Source organism: Balaenoptera borealis (assembly GCF_965194805.1).
Source record: "Balaenoptera borealis genome assembly, chromosome: 9".
Classification (NCBI taxonomy): Eukaryota; Metazoa; Chordata; class Mammalia; order Artiodactyla; family Balaenopteridae; genus Balaenoptera; species Balaenoptera borealis.
The window spans coordinates 71460524-71483036 of NC_138873.1; the positions used below are offsets into that span (position 1 = coordinate 71460524).

The window sequence follows — 22513 nt, forward strand, 5'->3', positions numbered from 1 at the left end:
GGTTCAATAAATCACTGTGGAAGAAATAAACTAATTTCCTAGTTTAAAGAGGCCACTGTCTCCTGAAATACTATTGTTTTTGTAAAACTGGGAACTAAGACAATATTTTTTTAGACAAATGTCTGATTTGGTGGTTCTGGGTAAGATGTGTTGTCACTAAAGGTTTGGTGAACCAGCAGTTCTGTCTTCATCAAGAATGGCAAGATAAAAGATAGCAGAGGAGGTGGGTTTGGATATATTGGGTTGGCCAAAAAGTTCGTTCGGGTTTTTCATGCCACCTTATTTTGGAAGAACCCAAACGAACTTTTTGGCCAACCCAATAATAAATTAAACTTAAACCGTAAGGTTTAAAGCAGATTTCTAAGGTGACCAGGGTAGCCTCTCCTCTGGAGAGCTTTAGTGGGCTCAGTCAGGGGCTTTTGAAATGGTTTTCCTTTGATTCAACAAAGATGTTTGGTTATTTTGGACAATAATTTGTTACCCATCCCCCTTTCCCCTTTAATTTGTCTATTGTCAAATTAAGTCATCTTTTTTTGATAGCTGGAATTCAGGAGGCATTGACATCTTGTGATGTGAGTTAAACTCTTTTGTGGTCACTGCCCCCATTACCTGGCCTCAAGCCAGCCTGAAGTCCCCTCTGATGTATAAATCTCCTTTGCTAATCTGGCATTTATTTGGCCCCTTTCTGTTCATCATGAATCTCCCTAACTTGTGAATCCATGCTCTCCTTAGTAGTCATTCATCAGAAGGATCCATTTTATCTCCTCAAAGAAATCAGATTCATATTTTTCTGTTATAAAAAACAGTCATCCAGATGAAAGGGCCATTGATCGTTAAACACTGAAGCACCTGCCAAGGGAAGGTATGGCTTTTGCTCCAGAGAAACTCCTCAGGTCCCAGAGTCCTGTCACAAGGCAGGGTTAGGCAGGGCCTTCGTGAGCAGCGGTGTTCAAGCTTCAGAGCCTCAGAGCTCACTCTAGAGATGAGTAACTTCAGGGCCAGAAAGGGACCATGAGTACGAAGGCAGGACTTCGCTTAGAATTCTACAAAGCTTTGCAATAGTAAGTCCAGGAACACTGGCTGAGATTAAACCCACGCTGAGTCAAACAAATTGACTCCACTGGACAAAGATGCTGAAACATCATGCTCCCCTTGTTCTACTTTGTCCCTGCCTCTTCCACATGGCTCCCCAATGTGGATTGGTGGCTTTTCAGTTAGTACACATTTCTCGAAATTTGAACCCTGATCTTTATAAATTCTGCCTAAATATATGCACATGTGTTTTTCTAGCTATAACATTTACATAATGTTGAAGAAGCAAAATAATATTATCCATTCACTTTTGTTTCTCAATTTTCAGAAAGTTTGTATTTCTTCCCTCTAAGTTTGGACTATGTGAACAGGTCATTCCCAGAGTAAAGCATTCAGGCAGATGTTTCCTTCAGGGGCAGACCGCGTAGGAGGAAATCTCTTTGATTCTTTTCTCTCTCTTTCTCTCTCTTACCCTCTTCTGCTTCTTTCATACCCTCTCCTGTTTCTTCTCACCTTTTCTTCACAGCATATGAGAAATGAGGATTCAGCAGTCACCCTTCAATATAGACAATATAAAATCTAAACAAGATAACCCAGGCCTTACAGAGGAAACAAAAGTGAGCTCTATAAAACATGAAGAAATGGAATATGCAACATAAACACAGAACAAACCTTGTTTCTCCAGAAACTGGTCTTCTTTAGCTATGGGCGGTAAGTCTTGCTTCCTGGAGATGACCACTGTAAAATGGATAAAAACACACCCGTGAAACAGATAATCAAGTTAATCTTTTGACCCTAATCCTATTATTTTAATCTTTAAAAAAGAAAAAAAAGGCTATTCATTATTGTTAAGTCAGAAAACATTCTAGTGTGATTCACGTTTTATCCCACTTTCTCTTTCTAAGAGGCCAAACAGCAATAATTAAGAACATACAAGTGCCAAATAGGGCAAAGAATAAGGAATCCTTTCTGCAGAACTGGAAAAACCTGTATTTGATTTACATAAGGACCCCTTCTTTTTTCTTCATTTTAGTTAAATATACCAGTTTCAAAAAGCGTTCCCCATGACATCGATTTTGCCACTACAAAAGAAAAGTAGAAGAATTAAATGTACTGTTGGGTATTTATTGTTATTAATTAATAATAATAATAATAATTATATGAAGGTTTGGTTCTTAGGAAACAAGATGATTATCAAGGCTCTTTTCCAAAGACCTTGATTTTGAGGAGTGAGTAAGGAAGATTGCTGAACATCTTGTCTTTCTATCTTTCATATAGACTGCTCCATTGTTTATTAGTACAATGCAGAAATGATGCATCCTTCCTACTTTGTTTCCCTAAAAAGAATTCAATTGTACTATAAGTCTTATAAAATGGTAGAATCACTTAATATATATTTCTTCTATATTTGCTTATATGTGTGAAAAATGTCTCTATAAACATTTAAGAGATTAACTTTGACTCTCCCATTTGGCTTCAAGTCCCCTGAAATTAAAAATGTGCTATTTATTTTGATGGAACAGGACATAAAATTGGTAAGCCTTCTCCGTTTGTCACTCACAATTGTCTTTTTTTCTCTCCTAAATTTATGAGGTCTTTATATCCACTCTGTTTTCTTTCCTTTTTCCTTATAGTTCCTCTTCCAACAGTGTTTGCTTTTTACCAGTCCCTGAAGAGTTTCTGTTGTCATCATTTAACATTTGAATGGCAGTAATATTTTACAAAATGCTTTACAATTGCTTTTTACAAGTTATTCTCATGCCTTCAATAACTCTTAGGTTATTATTCGCAGTCCAGAGTTTTGCTGTTATTTGTAAGCACACAGGCATTCCTCTTGACGCAGCCTTTTCCAGTAGGTTTGGAAACCTTTCATTGGAAATCGTGTTCAGTGTTTTTTTTTTATGTTCAGTCTTAAGCTGCACAGGTTTTGAATATATTAGTTGTAGGAGCCTTAAAACTTTCTTGTGGTTTTTTGTTCTTAAATAGGAAATGCCATTTTAGATCAAAAGGAAAGTATTTTATTTTGTCTCTTCAGACTCTCTGAAACATAGAAGAATATGGGGTAATTTGATGCACACAATATTGAACCTGGAAAATCCTCAAATAGTAGATGAGATAAAAAGTACAGAAGTCCTAAGAAATATGAGTTATTGGAATACATATTTAAAACTTCAGACCAATTCCTGGATGGGATTTTAAAATAGCATATTTTTTAAAAGATTCTTTGTGTCTCCACAGTTAACAGAAATTCTGATCTGTATCACCACTCAGTTAAAGAATTTAGTATAAATGTTGATTTATTGATGTACGTTATTTTAAGAGTATATTCATGCTTCTTCCCTTCCTGTTCCCAGATAGTCGCCAGAAGAGTGAAGCTTTGAAGCGATTTTCCCAAATACCAAACTCTCTCAAGTTCTGTAAGATTCAGTCATTGACTACAACTTCAGACAACTTCTATACGTGGTCTTTATAAGAAACCACAACTAATGCCCATACAGGTTACCACCATTAGCGCATTGGGAGCCCCATTAGGGAAATGTGGCAGAGGATGGGTGTGCTGCTTTCTGGAGTGTCTTTACAATCTGATGTCTGAGGAGACCACACGCTCCTTTAAATCTCCTAAGAAACAACTTGAGCTAAAGTCACATGTGAGCTAATGTCAAGTCACACTTTTCTCCTTGGTAATATTTTTGACTTTTGGGTTATCTTGGTCTTTTCATTGCTCTACTGTACTTTGTCTAACAATCAGTTAAATTCATTCCCCTAGGGCAGTTATTCCCAAGCTTTTTCATATCAAGTCACATATAAAACGATTGTATTTGTACAGCACATCAGAGTAAACTGGGGAGGATTCTGGAGGTTTCTATATGGCACTTGGCACTTATATACAAAAAAAATATGGTATTTTCTTTACCTGATATAGATATGCTAAGAAAAGCAAACCACAAATGCTAGGGAGAATATTACATGCTGAGTTTGTATACAATTTCCAAATAAAATCTTTTCACATTTTAAAATGAGAAATTGGAGCTTGCTTTAGCATAATAGCATTTTATGATACAGTTTTATGGCTTGCTGGCCACACATACATCCTAATCATGATTTCTTTAATGATGATCTTTTCACATTCTTGATAGAAATCATCTGTGAGAAACTTTGCTCACAGGAGTAGGAGGTAGCAAATAGCAAAAACATATTTATTACTTTTTCTCCTTTTGACAGACTCCTTCATACCATTTAGCACAATTCAAACAATGCAAACTCTTTAAACATCAATGGTATATCAATGATATAACAACTCTTCCTTTTCCTTCATTGATAAATATAATATTTGAATTTCTTGTTATACAAAAACAAATTTCAAATCCAATCGGTATTTTTAAAAATCAAGTATTTCAAATACTGATGAAGATTTTACTCAACAATACACAAATGTTACTTGGTCTTAATAAGTTTTTGTAAATACGCAAATTATTGTATTGACTACACATCCCTTGCAAATTATTTTAATCTCAATTTACTAAAGTTGAAATTTTTGCTTTGTCATTACATATTAATACATTTTCCATAACCTTTGCAAATTTCCATCAAATAAGCTATTTTGAAGCCAAAACCTATACTTCAGCATATCTGCAAAGTGAAAAATGTCCAATTTTTTTTCAATTTCTCTTTTAGTTTATAAACTGTTGACAAAACTCTTTCTTTGGACAGCCAATGCAATTAAATATGAACCAGCAGAAAGTGGTATTCTGATGGTATTTTTTGCAAAAATCTGAAAATAGATAGGACTGTGGCTGCTTGGATTTTATTAGATTATCATTTTGATAATATGTGTAATTCAGATCTATAGACTGACATTTATATCTGAGAGCACCTGTATAAATAAGACAATATATTACTTAGTCTCTGGAGGTTCAGAAGGAATTCTTGATGTAAAAAGCCTTCTTGCGGTGCTACCATAATATATTACTTCTTTCTTTTTTTTTTTAATATAGATTTATTTTATTTATTTATTTGTTTGTTTGTTTTTTGGCTGTGTTGGGTCTTCGTTGCTGCACGTGCTTTCTCTAGTTGCGGCGAGCGGGGGCTACTCTGTTGTGGTGCACGGGCTTCTCGTGGCGGTGGCTTCTCTTGTTGCGGAGCACGGGCTCTAGGCACGCGGGCTTCAGCAGTTGTGGCTCGCAGGCTCTAGAGCACAGGCTCAGTACTTGTGGCGCACGGGCTTAGTTGCTCCGCGGCATGTGGGATCTTCCTGGAACAGGGCTCGAACCCGTGTCCCCTGCATTGGCAGGCAGATTCTTAACCACTGCGCCACCAGGGAAGCCCATATTACTTATTTCTAATGACTGTTGCAACTCCAGTAATTTGTTAGGAAATTTTCTTGCAGAGTAAATATGGTTCTCCCAAGTATTTTTCTTTAGGGCTCTGACAAGCATTATTACTATTACTCAGCAATGAAAACTTTTTTTGACTTATAATCTTCTGGGTCAATGTTTTCTCTGTCACCTGACATGTTATCAATGAATCTACAAATATTATTATTTAAAAATAGGCCCTTTTGGATTTCTTTTCCAGCTAGCTCCACTTGATGTACGAATATGTCTCATGCCGTGTGGTGAAAAGAACAATTCTGTGATAATGTGAGAAAGTTTGACTTTGGTTGTTAATTATGCCACCTCGGAAGGAGGTTTTTTGATTTCAACATGCTGCCATTTTTAGAATTAATCTCTTTGTAAAAATCATGTTTCTTATTTTGTACCTTAAAAAGTTCAAATTGTTTTCTGTGTCTAATGACTCTTTTATTGTGAGATGTCAGTGTTTTGTTTAATTGGCATCATTATTTCATTTGATAATTTTTCTATATAAATAAGACATTTATGCTGAGAAAGAGAAAACTTATGAAAGCATATGAATCTGTATCTGAAATAATCATTTTATTATTGACTTTGTAACTTACACTTTTTATTTGGACTACTAGGTTTGTCTTGTATACATATGAAGATATATGTACTTTGTTGTATATTTGCTATGAAAATAAATACCTGTAAAAAGTAATCCTATTTAAATATAAAGTTCTTGACTCTAGGCCTTTATGATTCATGTTTAATTTTTTTTCCAAATGCATTTTTAGGTTGTCTACATTTTCAGGAAATTTTTAAAATATCACACGAAAACTGAGTCAATTTCAAGTAGTGAAACATGCATTTCTATTTAATTCAATAATTAAAATTCTAAAAATTAAAAAGTACAAATAGCACTTTACTCTAATACGACAAAATATTTTTGAGTTTGATTTTCTGAAGCTGTAAATTTTACAGTCCCCTTAAAAATTGATTTGATAGAATTACTTTTAATGATTATTTTTTTAAACACTGGGTTTTTTTTCTAAATTTCTAAAAGCAGAAAATAATTCATTGTGAAATCCACTTAAAAATCAGGTCTCAGCCAATTAACACCAAAAGCTAATGAAAATATTTTTAAAAAGAGAATTAAGAAAATTAACAAAATTACTTTATCCCTTCCTTGACCTTCTGCTTAGTTACCCTGAGCTACAGAGAATTTTGTTGGTTCTATTTTTCGTAAGTAGAAAATTCTAAAATCCCTTTTGGGAACCATCATGGTATTAAATAATTGAGGAGAATTATTTCTTACATAATTGAGATTACCAATTTTCTCCTTGTTTGTTTCTTTAACCACTCCACTTCCTTCCCTCTTCTCACTGCCATCACCCAGGGTCAAGTATTCAAAAACTTCCACGTTGTTTCTGAATCCAAGGACACTCCCTGGGCCAAGCCATCCTATGCACAGCTAGCAGTTTGGTGTGAAATCTGATTATGGGGCAACTCTGCCCAGAAGGTTGAATGGCTTCTGGTTGTCCCTAGAGCCAGCTCCACACTCAGTGTGGCATTCAGGACCCTCCACAGCGTGGGTCCAGTTTGCCTTTCTAATCTGGCTTCTTGTTCCTCCACTTCTGCATTCTACACAGTTAAGCTCAGTGGCCTTTGTTAGAATCCTTGTAGGAAGAGTGCAACCAATAACTAGCAAGTGATATGGGGAGCTAGTTCTAAGTGGAGGTACTAACATCAGGAGAACTTGGGCCAATTTCAGTGATCCTAACATGTCCTTACCTAGCCAGGCTAGAGCCACTTGGAATACTTTGTCCCCATAGCAATCTCTGAAGGGATGTACTAACAGTTAATTTCAAATAACTTCTTTCAGGAAGTCCCATCTGATCAACCACCCAGGCATCATACTTTTTCTTTGCTTCATAGAACAATGTATTTTGCCATTTATTGAACTCTGCTATAGCTGTTTTGGTTTCCTTGGTTTATCTCCAACTATATATTTTTGCTATACCAAGGTAGAACCCTTAATGTATTGCTTTATGTATGTCACATGGTCCCTGAAATAATCTTTTTCGTAAAAGGAGCTTTACCAATACTTACTGAATCAAAACAAATGTGTTTATAAAACCTATTCAAATGTTGATATATTTTATTAATACAACTCACCACATTTGAGGCAGTTTATCTGTCAAGAAGATGGTATTTAAAGTGACTGGGGTTTCTCAGAAGCCATAAGAGGGTAAAGTCACCTCCTTCTTTTTTGGAGAAAATATCTGGTATTCCATAAGTTTAATAACAATAATGTTAACATTTAGAGAGAGAACAGCAACTCCTTTATTCTCAAAATAAGTGTGAATATATTTAATGACAGTGACAATTCTCTATTACAAAATTCAAAAAGAGATCAGAGTTTGCATGCAAACCAGTTTTATATGTATCAAGTGCAGGAAAACGTGTGAAGTAGTCAGTCATTAAAGGTACATTCTGAATCACCATCAAAATGCTCAACAATCTTCTATGAAGAAGGTAAAAAGTGCACTCTAGAAATTAATAATTGTTTTATTCCTGATATTTAATACTGATTTTGAATACATATAAATACAATGGTTGCAAATAACATTTTTGACTTGCACAATCATATCTAATTAGTTGCTTATTATAAGGAGTAGGAAAGCCAAGTAGATGGAGCAAGTTTGTATTGTTTTGCAGTAATGATGCTATATTTATGGTTTCAGGGTTTTTTTACTTTATTAGGATGTTTATAAATGAGTTCACCACTTAATATTGTACTTTGTTCTATCATATGAGCCCCCTGGAAAATAAAATAAAATAAAATAAAATAAATAAAATAAAATAAAAGTAAAATAATACAAGATAAAATAAAATAAAATAAACACACACTTAGCTTCGGAGAAACTTTGTTTCCCTTCCTGCAGTCAAAAGTACTAGCATATAGGCTTCCTAAAATAATCTCCAAGAATATTTGTATGATCAGACTTGTTGAGAAGTTTCGTGGCAAATCAGGCTGTAATCCTTTGATATCACTGGACTGAAAAAAAGGTTTGTCTTATTGAAGAAGGGAAATAAAAATCATTTTTAAGGATAGTTTGTAAAAGATTTAGATTCACAGACCATGAAAGCTGGAAAGGACCTAAGTAGCATAACCCCTCATTTCTTTCAGAGAAGGAAATGAGGCACAAAGAAGTTTCACCAAATGACTATTTTAACGACAAGCCTCATGGATGAGAGAGAGAGATGTAAGAATGTAGGTGTCCTGAGTCCTGGTGCAGTGTTCTCCCCACCGTTCTCACTTTACTTCTGCTAATGACATTCTAGTCTTATCTGTAAGGCTTGGGAGCATGAGTATGCCACACTATCTTTTACAAAACTAAGAAAACTTCAGCCAGATGAGCACCTCTCCAGTTAGCTGCTCTTATATCTTTAATGAGGAGGGGAAAGCAGCTGGGGAAGGAGGGGCAAAGATAATTGCAGGAGAACTATCTGAAAAGGAGACTGTGGGAGGTTTTCAGAGGATTGTGGTTGCAACTCAGGTTACAGAGTAAAATGCTCCTACTGTCTAGCTCTCGTATCTGACCACGAAGGTACTTTGCTCCACATGGCCACCAGTTTTGCTTGCCTAATGAGTTGGAATAGGGTCAGGTTGGTGACAAGGTCAGATGGGGATTTGGAATCACTTGACATAGAGTCCAGTTTACAAAAGAGAACTCCCTCCGCAAAGGATCGCATTCCTATCACCGCTGGGTTCCGTCACCTGCAGAAGCACAACTCAGGTTATTCTTCCTCAGTCCCTTCATCAAAACCTCAGACACTATCCATGTTATTTTTTCAAATATGGGAACAAAATCATTCTATTCATGGAAGAAATGCCCCTCTAACTTATAAATTAAACCTGAAGAAAACTTCCCCCTTTCTCAGGAATGTTTATAAAGAAAAAAAAAATCATTTTTCATGACTGAGAAAAGCTTTCCCGTTGACCGGTTGATAAAGGGCTTTGGCCCAAAGGTCTGATTCGACCTAAAGAAAAACTATCACACTGGAACAGTCTGGGAAACGTTTCCATTTTCAGAGTATGGGTGAGAATAAACTTACACTTTTCCAGAAGAAATAATTTCTGCAAGTTAATCATATCCTTATGTTTCAAGATAGAATTTGGAGCCAAACTGGCAAAGAAACATGGCACAACTAACTTTTTAAATCCATAGTCTATCTTGTTTCTCTCTGCAATTATTTAAAATTTAAACCAGCTTCCTCAGATGTTTCTATGTGTCTCATTTCTATGAAACTCATCCTTTCAATAATCAATGGCAATTATATTTGGTATAATATTTGTTGAAAAATTGTATCATTTGTTGCAAAGACAATAATCGAAAGCTTTTGGTTATTTATTGAGTGTGATCATCCCCACTATTTCTTCCGTTAGTTAAGACAGTCAAGAATGAGTTGTCTTTAAAGCCATGAAGCAAAGCCTGGTTAGAACTTGGAGATTTTGATTTGTGTTGCCCCTTAAATTCTCCTGAGATAAGTCATACAGGAAGAACATGAAGCAAATTTCTTCCTGATCCCATTTCTCTCCACACACAAGAACATTTTAGGAAAAGGTTTCTTAAGTCTATCAATAAACACCGATAAAATTTTGTACAATTATACATATTTTAAATGTTTCACTTTTATATCTATTACTTGAAGTTTCAAAAATTAAGCTGCTAGCTGTCACCTTGATGAAACAAATTTAAATGCAGCCCTTTAAAAAAGAAATTGCAAAAGATGGTTTAAAAAGTAAATTAACAGAACTCTATAACATTATTAAACTCTATAACATTATTATTCAGCCTCTTGCTGAAGCTACGGTGAAAAGAAAAGGACATTATCATAAATCCCTGTTAGAAATGCATATTTTTAGAAAATCCAGAAGAATTTCTAAGCGATCCATAGCAACCATTGGTACTGCAGGCTAAGAAAACCACCTTAAATGTGTACAACCCACTTTAGCCTCAAACTCTTTTTTGCAGCTTGTTTTATGAATAGACTTCTTTAAATAACAAAAAATAGTATATATATATTTTTTTAATTAAAAAAACACTGAAATAAAGAAAAGTAACCTGTATTCCCAGCACCCAGAGAATTACTATTACACTGGTTACATATTAATGTATCTCTAATTTATTTTCTGTATACACTTACTAAAATATGAAATGTATTCCATATAGTGTTTGTAAGCTACTTTGTATCTTAGTGTACAGGACATATTTCCATATCACTAATATTATTTAATAAGTTATCATTAATTTTAAACTTTATTTTATCTTCTGTTATTGGATCTTTGCATCATTTCCAAGTTTTTGTTGTCTTAAACAATGCTGTAATCCTTCTTATCTTTAAGCCTTTGAACACATCCATAATTATTCCTTTAAGAAAATGTCCTACAAATAGAACTTCTGGGCCAAAGATTAGTATATATTTTAAGACTTTTAATACATATTGCCAAAGTGCCTTCCAAAATTGATACAATTTATCCTCCCAGTATCTGTGAACAAATGTTTCCACCTCTCAATCTTTAACAACCTCAAGTGTTATAATTTTTAATCATTCTTTGGCAATTAGGTTGGTAAAAATTGCATTCCTTTATGGGCTTAGCTTGCATGGCTTTAATTGAACCTTTTTTTTTAAAGGAACTTCAAATAAGTTAGTAATAGGTGATGTCAAAGAATGCAACCCAGTGTTTTCGTAATTCACAAGCCCTATGGTGCAAATTTCTCCATTGCACCTCCATTTAGCAGGCCCCATCACTGGTCTTAAAGAATGGGTTTTACCCCAAAACTAAAACAATAATCTATTAAAATTATATTATCATACATATTTTTAAAAGATCTCCTAGAAATATTTTTACATATATTCTTGAATAGCTTCTGTGTTTTAGTATCATTCTAGGAAAGACCACCAGCTATACCACCAGTATAGTTTCTCTATTTTAGTATCATTCTAGGAATTCCCCACAATTCACTGGCAAGCAGTGGAGGCATCCAGGGAAACCCAACTTTCTATGTGTTACAGTGTGTTCTTACTGACTGAGAGCAAGCTGGGTCAACTCAAAGGCTCAAATCAACTATTTTGACTGAATTTACCCATCACTTAAGGAAGTCACTTACTCTGAATAGAGCTTTGACTAGTAATTTGTCAGAACAGAAATCACTTCATTTAAAATGGCTCAGTGATTTTCATACATAAACTTAGCCTCCACAAAATATTCGAGAAAGGAAAAATGGAGTCATTTGGCCGTAGAATGCAAGGGAGGAAACACATCTGTAATCAATGAACAAGTAATTGTTCAAGGCTTATTACCTGCGGAGCATGGTGCTAGAAGTACGAAAATTAGGAAAGAAATATAGCAAAGTGTTTCTGTCCTCAAATTGCTTACAATCTGGTTGAGAATTCATGAATGATTACAAGAATTATCCTAGGAGCAATACAGGACAGTAAGTCCATCCATGCCAAATGACGCAGTAAGGCGTATTTTACGGGAGTGAGCTCAATTCAGGGTTTTGGAAGGACAGGAATGTGATGGGAAGAGAAGACAACAGTGGCTGAGAGCAGCCGTGCAGGAACTGGCCTCACTCCCGGCTGCCTGTGTTTGTTTCTTTTTTTCTCCCTCAACCTGAATAGTCTTCTTCCTCTGAACAGATTACTAGCTTTGACTTTATCATTTATTTTAAAATTTTGTTTAGGGAAAAAAAAAACAAATAAAATTAAAGGCAAATTATGAAGCTGGGAAAAAGATTTGCCACATCTTTGACAAAGGGTTAATATTCTAAGAGCAACTGCCAATCAGTAAGGTCAGACAAACACACCAACAGAAAAAACCAAAAATGAGCTGAAGACCATAAGCAGGCAACAGTCAAAAGAGATACGACTGGCCAATTACAATATGACAAAATATTTAACTCTATTGACAAAGACAATTGAAATCTATGTACTATCCGGTAAAATTTGTGTGTGTACTAAAACATATACACAATAGTACATGCCTCACCATGTAAGACTCTTGAAGGAGTTGCCACTGAAGGAAAATAAGCTGCCACCACTTTTGAAATGTGACAGATGTGGCATTAAAAAGTGAATATTAATTTGCAAATATGCTATTCACTGGGCAAGGGCCTGTTTTCTGCTATGCCTTTGATGACCGATCAACATATTTAAAAGGTCTAACATATTAGACTTAAAAATAAAGAAATTTCTAAAAGTTAACTAAAGAGAAGACTGAACTTTCCTAATCCGGAATTTGAAACTGACTTAGTGTGCGGGTTAGAGTATAAGCAGTAGTAGGTCTTTGAAGCTTAAAGTTTAATCCTTTTTAGATCATCAAGAACTTGAGTATGTTCATGTCTGTTTCTCATAAATGCACATTATAAACACTATCTGTCATCATCCCATGAAGTGTGGTACAGTTGATAGTTTTAGTGAGCAAGAAATCACTTTGGGGTAAAAGTCAGTTTTTAAGACTAGTGATGGGGTCTGCTAAATAGAGGTGCAATGGAGAAATATGCACCAGAGGGCTTATGAATTACGTAAACACTGAGCTGAATTCTTTGATGCCACCTATTATTAACTTATTATTTGGAATTGCTTTTTTTTTAAAAAAAAAAAAAAGGTAGTTCCTATTACCACCCAGTAAAAAATGTACTCTGCAATCTTTTCTTGTTTTGCATATGATTGGTAGCATACCTTTTAACTGCTGTAAGTAATAAAAATATATATGTGCAAGTTGGCTATAAGAAATGCCCAAGTTTCACCTAATAAAATTTTGGTATGCCTCAGTTTTCAAAGTAAATTTGATTTATTTGAGCCACCAGCCGTCCGATGACAGCCCTGTGTTTTTTATATGAGTCATGTCCCAAGGGGTCTAGAATATGCCAATGGTGTACCTTGGAATGGATCCAGTGTCCGCAAACAGGTTTTCATTAGACTTTGATGCCAGTCACATTTGGGAGCAGAGAGGCTGCTGAAAACCAGCTTTACTTTGGGATCACTTCTTTCTTTTAGAAAAAACAACAAAGATCTTTTTTAGCAAAGCTTTGTGCCTCCACATTGTAGGTGTATGGTAATATTTTAGAGAGCAGTAATCTGTTATTGCAGGTGGTCGGGCTTCAAGCACTTCCGTATTTTGAGAATAGATCAGACGAAGTGCAACAACTTTTATTGAAAAATTGCCGAATTTCAAAATTAGAAACACATTTTCTGTGGCTAAGATTAAGTTAGCATGTATTACAGTCACTTGGACTTTTCTGTAGCACTAAGGGGAATATAATTACATAGGTTATTTCACATGTCATGAGATTGGAACCTTAATCACAGTTAGAAACCTTTATCATGCTGATGTAGACCCTTACACTTTAATCTCTAGTAATTGAGGGACTTTTCTATTTTTTTTATTAAGAATATGGAGTATGCAAGTCAATGAGAAATAAAACAAACCCACCTTTTATTTTTATGCATTAGAAGCAAGTTTTATTCCTGATTTTAAAAAAAAATAGTGTATCCTTTCATGGTCTTAGAGAAGGTTATATGTGAGGATGGAGTCCAAGATTATCCTTTAAAATCTATTTTTTAGACATACATATATATCCATGAGAATATATGTATGTGTGTGTGTGTATATATATATATATATATATATACAAAACATTTTTATGGAACTTAATTTAAAAATGAGATTTGGAGTCTTACTGCATCTACAAAATGTAAATGTATATTGTTTACCTCGTGGCAGTAAAGTCTAAGAGTTTTATTGAATGAAAATTGTTACCACCAGAATAACCAGATCAAAAGAAAAATGAAGGGACAAAAAAAAGAAAGCCCAAGAGAATCCCAGGGGGCCTAAGTCAACAGAAATATTGCCAAAGATTCAGAGCATAAACATGACATTAGCTGTCATCCAAGAATATAATGACATTGTCCTCTGACTTAGAAAATCTGTCCTGTGTCATTCTAAATGAGGAAGAAGTAGTTTATTGCTCTTCCCGTGATACAGACTAGGGTACAGCATCTTTTTTGAAAGAAAAAGGCATTTTGAATCCCCCGGTTTGGATCAAAGTCAGTAATATAATAAACTACTTCAATCAACCAACCAAACAAGTACAGAATTGACCAGACTTTTATCTATTTTATCAAATAAAATAGAAAGAAAACACTACAGAGTAAACTATTATATAATTAATGATCAATGATAAGAGGTAGGCTATTGGTTTTCAGTCATTTGTGCTTGGGTAACCCTTACATTTTTTTATTAGCTAGGAGCTCCCTTCTCTTATTCTTAGGTTGATATCTGAAATTGTTTATTATAGTTTTATACAGATACATCAGATACAATCTCCAGTGCATTGTAAATATCAACATTTTCACTCTTTTAAATGTATTCAGTGAAATCTAAATAACATAGCTATTTGATACCCATTGTTTTCTATTTTTAGAGTATGCAGATTGACTGCCAGTGGGCTCAAGGGTATTTCTGGGATAATGGAGATGGTCCGAAGTGGGAATGTGGGAATGCTGCACTACTGTATACATTTACTAAAAACCGCACAGTTGCACTGTTACAACGGGTACATTTTACGATATGCAAATTATACCTCAAAAAAGTTGTAAAAAATACACAAACAAGTTGGAAATTTTACATTGTTTTTTTCCCCCTCCTTTGACCTGTATTTCCATCCTACTTCCCCTGTAGAATCCCATCCTACTGGAGTATATTTTCAGGATTAAGTGTCTTCTGTTGAGGATCCGATATTTCTTTGCAACAAAAATGTGTATATAAATTTAAATTTAAATATTTTTGTATTATATGACATGAGGCTCTAAATATTAAACCATTTATTCTATATTGGATTATTATTATAATTAGCACACGGCTGATCAAAAGCAACATTAATATACACTCAATTTTTTATAAACATAAAAATGAACATTTATTAGACATGCATCATTTAATGAAACACATGGAACTCTTTTTTCATTTAGTTACTCCTTTTCAATTAGTCATTGCCAAATTAGATAAAATTCAACATCAATTTTATTCCAAGGTTTTGGTTTTATAGATTTAAGCACCAAGAAACACTTTTTTGCATAAATCATAAGACGAAGAAGGAGCTTATTTATGTAAACAATATGGCCATGGTTTTTTAAAAAATTTTTTCTTTCAGTATTATACATCTAGAGTGATCTAGTATTAAAATGCTTTAATGATCTAAACTCAATTAGGTCCTTTTGCAACTTTACTGAAAGGAAAAAATTGAAAACCACCAGACTTACAAGTCAGTCATTATAATCAATCACTTTCTTAGCACTGACATCAATATTTTGAATATTTTCTTTGCTTGGCACTGTGAAGATTTTTACAATTTTGTAAGATTTCAGTTGAGTGAGAGGTGTGTCTTTCTTTGTAAACTGAGAGAAGGCTGATTGCTAAAAGGGAACACCTTAATCCTAGGTGAGTTCTCACGCAGATCAGTGCTACGAAAGAGTAGACATGGAAGTTGAGGATCTGGAAATTGGGTTCCTTAAAGTCATCCTCAACTGTGTATCGCCTGGAAAGTTTCTGCCCACTTTAAACAGTATCACGCTCTAGTGGGAAGACTGATCTGGCCACCAAGAAGCCAGAAGCAGGAGAAAGTATATTTGGATGCCACTAGCGGGAAGGGAAGCAGATGCACCCAGGCAGTTGGAACTGATCCTGGCCTGCAGGAATGGGTAGGCTTTAGATACTGAGAAAGAGGCAGGGAGGGCATTCCAGGCACGGAGATGGAATTGACATGTTCTCTGCAGGAGAAGAGAAAGAAACTGCCTAGAACACGTGTGCTTGGTAGGGCCAAAGAAAAATCCAACTCTAAACGCAAGGAGATTGGCTCTGATGTGGTGAGAAGGGCCTTCAAGAATCATTCTATTTTATTCCTGAACTCTATCGATTCAAAATGGCAATGGACAAATATGATTAATAAGACCATTCTTAGATAAAATCAGCACTTGAATTTAACTGAATGTCCAGAAAAGAGCTTTAGTGAAATCACTTCACTGTCTGTCTAAAGATGTATGTGGGTACCTGGAATTCATTCATTCACTCAACACATTTATTAAGTCCCAGCTAGACCATGTGCTAGGCCTTGGGTGGCTTTATGGAACTCTTTTCAGCCCATACTCCAAAATCTAGACTACTCATCATACCTGACTACCCAGAACTCTGCTGCTGAAGTGATGCTGGATACAGGATACTAAAAATACGCACTGGTGTAAGGGGCATCCACAAATACCCTTGGTGCCGTATCCTGCTTTGGGGGCCTCCCTAGTCTATATTTCCTATGCACCTACTCTACACGTTACCTAAATTACCTAGATGGAATAAAAGATTGCAGACTGCTGACTGTAGTTGGCATCAGCACTGTAAATTGTTTTCTAAGCATAAACAGATATAGACACAGTCTGTATCGAAGTTTATTCACCTCCAGTTGGTGAAATAAGCCACACCCAAAATATAAATTTCCCGGAAGAACTTCCTTTCAAATGCATTTCTGTCAGAAATAGTCCCCAAGTTGTTTGTGGTCACTGATCTTATATTTAGGGTGAACCATTCTTAGGTTAACCCAAAGGCTTTTCATTCCCTTTAGAAAAATGACAAAAATGAAAGGGAAAGCTTAAACCTCGAAGGATTTTGAGTCCAGGTTTCCTCTGTACTCAACTTCCACTCTACAAGCCTGAGTTGCTTCTTCCCTAACTTCCCTCCTATGACTTGGCATCTTTGAACACAGCCTCCCTGCATTAAGACCATCCCCTTGGCTGTTCTCTCCAGAATCCCCGCTCCAGCATCCAGCACTAAGTCACCCCATTTTCCTGATTCCCCCCCATCCAGGGTGCACTCTGTCCTTCCTGTGCCCTGAACCAGGAGTCCCCAACCCCGGGCCTGCAGACGGGGCCACACAGCAGGAGGTGAGTGGCCTGAGATGGAGCCTGTTACATTGTTGTAGCCGCATTACGTTGTTACTCATCTTTGAATCCCTGGCACTTAGGAAGGTTCTTGACAGGTGACTGTTGCTCAGTACATGTTTGTTGAATGAATGAGCCGACTAATAAGGCCCTAGTACCCACTATGTACCTGAAGAAGAAAAATAGCCTAACAGCAACCATGGGTTCCAATTTTATTCCTTAGGATTCACGAGTCATCGTGGGTCTATGACATGTAAAGTGAAGGATTTTGAGTTTTGTTTGTTTGTTTGCAGTTGTTTTGCCTTTCAGCAGCAAATGTGTATATGTGTGTGTGTGTATAAATATGTGTTTGTAGCCTTCACCATCACCTACAAATCCTAGAGTTAAGTCTTATTTTTCTACCTTTATTCTACCCCCTCACAATTTTCTATTCTCTTACCATATCCATTTGCTGCCACACACACACGGACACACACACACACACACACACACACACACACACACACACCCCTCAGGTCTCTCCTACGGGAGATAAAATACAGAAATATGGAAACATCAGGATCCGCACCCCGCCACTTTTCGGCGACTCATCCAGCCAACTCAAAGTGAGATTTGCCATTTTAATTGCCTCACCAGTAAGTCTCTTTTGGGGGTAGTTTGTGGGTTTGGGGTGTTGGACATTAAAAGTAGCAATGTTGGAAGTAGAAACTAAGCTGGATAAACATGAAGGACCCTCAGGGTCCTTGGGCATGTGGAGATCCTCTGGTGGAAAATGAACTGGCATGTCTAAGATTCCTGCTGATGTAGGGAAGGGGCTAAGTAATGACCCAGCTTGTGAAATCAGCCTTCTGGGGCTGGCATAGAGTCCTATACAAGGCCAATTAAATTATTAGAGGAAAATATAATCGTGTCAACTTCAAATGTTGAGTTGAACTAGTCAACAGTGAGCTGTTCTTTTAACTGCTCAGCGTCTGAGCCCACCTCTTCCTATGTTATGCCAGCAGCTAAGGGCAGCTCCAGGCTTAGGTGTCTGGGTGCTAGGAGTAATAAAGCCTTTTGCCCAGAATTTCAACATCCCAAAAGGCAAAACGGAAGTGATAGTGACGAGACAAATGAGAATTGGGGACTTAGAGTTGATTTGTGAATGGGTTAAGACTTTTGGGCTGGGGTGAACATATCTGCATGTGAGAACTACGTGATTTATGGCAAACGAGAGGGTGGAGGGTTACGGGCTGAACTGTCTCCCTCCAAATTTCATATGTTGAAGTCCTAACCCCGAGCACCTCAGAATGTGACTGTATTTAGAGATAGGGCCTTTCAGAGGTAATGAAGTTAAAACGAGGTCATTTGGTGGGCTCTCACCTGATATGACTGGAGTCCCTGTAAGAGGAGATTAAGACACAGACTTGTGCGCACGTAGAGGAAAGACCACATGAGGACATGCAGCAAATTTTAAAATTGCAAAGGGCTGACAAACTCAAAAGACATAATCATGCAATCGCGTGGCAGGACTCTCCCCAGTGATGTGCAGGGAGGGGCCCCGAGGCTCACGCTAGGTTAGCTGTGTGGTGAACTGCCTGTTTGAAATGATGGGAAGAGACTGGATACCTCGAGGGGTAGACTTTCTGCCTTCCCATCCTCTTGTTAGCTCCGTGACAGTAGATTTGTAGAGAGGGCTTCTTTCTCACGAGCCTCCACCAGGCTCTTACATTTATGTTTTCAGTCCAGTCAAATAATCTTTTTGTAAAAATGTGCCTTCTGGAAGAATCCTTGCAAATATCCTGCCCTGTGTGGTAATTAATCATGGTCAGTTACTCTTTTCAGTGGCATTTGATGGAGATCTCTGGACCTGGGCTTTCTGGGCCCTGCCAGTTGCAGGTGATAGAGCAAAGGGGTTGAGGGGAGGGTCCCTGGATGCAAAGGAAAGCTATTCCGCAGTTGCACTGAGAATTTGAGAATTTTGGTGAAATTTTTCAGTTTCAGAATTCGTTGGATCTCAAATCAGGTTGCCAGTGCTGAGGTCATTTGCATGACCCTTTTACCATTTTCAAAGGCAAAGTTTCCCTCTTGCTGAAGACAAAAACTCATAAAACTGTGCCAGAGAAATACGATTTTTTTTTCACACACTCCACAAAGCTGTCAAAAAGCCTAGGTTTGCCAGTTTTGCTTTTAATGTGCAAAACCTTTCACATGGCTCCAGGCACAACCCGGGATCTGGTGGCCAACCTGTTGGATTTCCTTCCAAAGGTAACAGTAGAAGCACTGCTGGGAAGAGGATGGCTTGGCTTCAGCTGGAGCTGGAAGGGATGTTGTTCATACTCAAAAGTGTGGAAGCACTGGCTTCTACAGGGACAACCTTTATTTTAGAAGTAGGTTTAAGAGCACACACACATAGTGTGTGTGTGTATTTGTGTGTGTTTGTGTGTGTGGTATTTAGGCCCTAGCAGGGAACTCTGGTCTGTGGCTCTACCTATTCATGGGAGGACAGATCCAGATGACCCAGAATGCTATTTTGGAAACAACTGAGGCCTCGAGTCAACTGCTCTGGATTTGAGTCCTGGCTGTGCTAGACCACAAGCTGTGACCATGGGCAAGTTACTTAACCTCTCCAAACTTCAGTTTCAACATTAGTATAATGGAGACAATAATTCATGAGCTCCTTGTGAGGTTATATTGGGATTATGTATTTAGAAGTTTTAGTACAGTGCTTGCTAAAAGGGTGATGCATGTAATTAACATTCTTGTTACCTACCTAATAGGGTTATTGGGAGAGGGAGAGATGATGAAAATAAAACTCCAGGCACATCATGGGCCCTCAAGAAATGGCAGTTACTTTTAATTTCTATTAATAAATGCAATCATGTTCAGGAGTACTAGCCGTGATGTTTTCTCCCCAGGCGAGTCAGTTGGGCAGAGGTTGGCAGAGCCAGAATCTGGGGCGAAGGATTATGGAACAACTGGGGTCCCTGCATTTGATTATACTAAAAGTAGTTCAGTGAGTACTGAGAAATATGCCATGGATTTCATCACTTGAATGTTAACCTTTTCAACATTTGAACGCTGAGTTTTGGAGAAAAGAGTTGGTGAATGGTCACAGGATATGGAAAACAAAAGACATTTCATGGACACCAAAGGGTTTTTACATATTTTGCTAAAAGGGATACAACCAAAAAAAAAACAAAAACAAAAACCCAATGAGATTCAAACTGAATTTGTCACGTCTACTTTGCTTTAATCACACCAGGGATTTGTTGCATGCACTTGGCCAGCTGTGTGTTCTTAACTGTGGAGCCCAGTCACAGACTGTCTGTCTAAGGGGACTCCAGCAATCCTACCCCATCTGCACCTTGGGCTCTGGGTGCAGACTCATCGTCTAGGGATTGTGTTCATATGCTTTCTTAGTTTTGGTAAAGTTTTACTGAAAGTCAAATCCAAGTTGCACATATAGAATGCAAGAGTAGCTCTGGGGTACAAATCTTTATAAAAATAGAAGTTATTTATTATAGAGTTAATTTGTTTCCTAGCCAATTTATTTTTCTTTAGAAAAATAAACACATTTTATAAGACTGGAATATTTGGAGTTTTGAAAAAAAATTTAGTAAAGGATGAACATATAAAGCACCCTATAATCTCTAGAGAGGTGAGGCAGGAAATACCAGCTTGAAGCTTACAAAAATGGTAATGACCAAATCTCCTAAGAAAGTAATCTTATAACATTTTATGGTCATCAGTCCATTTTACACATGAGTAAACAGTGATAAAATGAGGTGATATATAAGCAAGTTTGTAACCAGCTGTGCCTTTTATAACTATATAGATGCCCTAAATCTTGATAGAACAGGAGTTAATTTCTTTAGTTGAGGACAGCAATCATTACATTTACTCATGTAATTCTCTTGCAAGGGAATAATCCTGTGTTAATTAGTGAGTTAACACATGTATTGTTTATATTTTTATTTTTTGTATATTATGATGTTTTGATACCTGAAAAACCTGGCTGGGGAGAGACTCCCCTCCTGGGGCTAGCCTCAATTCTTAGAAATAGCTAGGAGCCCAGCTGGGAGCGTGCATTTCACGTACAAACTGACCAATCCAGAGCCACACCTCCTTTATGTGGCCCAAGCATCCTTGGAGGCAATATTCCTCTGCCTTCAGCATCCCAGGGTTTATTCCAGGAATGCAAGGATTCTTCAGTATACGCAAATAAATCAACGTGATACATCATATTAACAAACTGAAGGAGAAAAACCATATGATCATCTCAATAGATGCAGAGAAAGCTTTTGACAAAATTCAACACCTATTTATGATAAAAGCCCTGCAGAAAGTAGGCATACAGGGAACTTTCCTCAATATAATAAAGGCCATATATGACAAACCCACAGCCAACATTGTTCTCAATGGTGAAAAACTGAAACCATTTCCACTAAGATCAGGAACAAGACAAGGTTGCCCACTCTCACCACTATTATTCAACATAGTTTTGGAAGTGTTAGCCACAGCAATCAGAGAAGAAAAAGAAATAAAAGGAATCCAAATCGGAAAAGAAGAAGTAAAGCTGTCAGTGTTTGCAGATGACATGATACTATACATAGAGAATCCTAAAGATGCTACCAGAAAACTACTAGAGCTAATCAATGAATTTGGTAAAGTAGCAGGATACAAAATTAATGCACAGAAATCTCTTGCATTTCTATACACTAATGATGAAAAATCTGAAAGTGAAATTAAGAAAACACTCCTGTTTACCATTGCAACAAAAAGAAGAAAATATCTAGGAAAAAACCTACCTAAGGAGACAAAAGACCTGTATGCAGAAAATTATAAGACACTGATGAAAGAAATTAAAGATGATACAAATAGATGGAGAGATATACCATGTTCTTGGATTGGAAGAATCAACATTGTGAAAATGACTCTACTACCCAAAGCAATCTACAGATTCAATGCAATCCCTATCAAACTACCACTGGCATTTTTCACAGAACTAGAACAAAAAATCTCACAATTTGTATGGAAGCACAAAGGACCCTGAATAGCCAAAGCAATCTTGAGAATGAAAAATGGAGCTGGAGGAATCAGGCTCCCCTACTTCAGACTATACTACAAAGCTACAGCAATCAAGATAGTTTGGTACTGGCACAAAA

General features: G+C 36.6%; 2 long non-coding RNA genes across 2 annotated transcripts in view; one reads left to right on the forward strand and one right to left on the reverse strand.

Moving 5' to 3' along the window:
- Window positions 1–20816, forward strand: part of LOC309635150 — a 356917-nt gene extending 336101 nt beyond the window's left edge. The window contains exon 9 of the long non-coding RNA XR_014248663.1: window positions 1–20816. This exon is cut by the window's left edge and continues 18700 nt beyond it. This is a non-coding gene — a long non-coding RNA (uncharacterized lncRNA).
- LOC309635148 overlaps window positions 1–22513 on the reverse strand; it is a 136646-nt gene that overhangs the window by 11308 nt on the left and 102825 nt on the right. Inside the window, exon 4 of the long non-coding RNA XR_014248661.1 lies at window positions 1–13429. This exon is cut by the window's left edge and continues 11308 nt beyond it. This is a non-coding gene — a long non-coding RNA (uncharacterized lncRNA). The remainder of the gene's footprint in view (window positions 13430–22513) is intronic.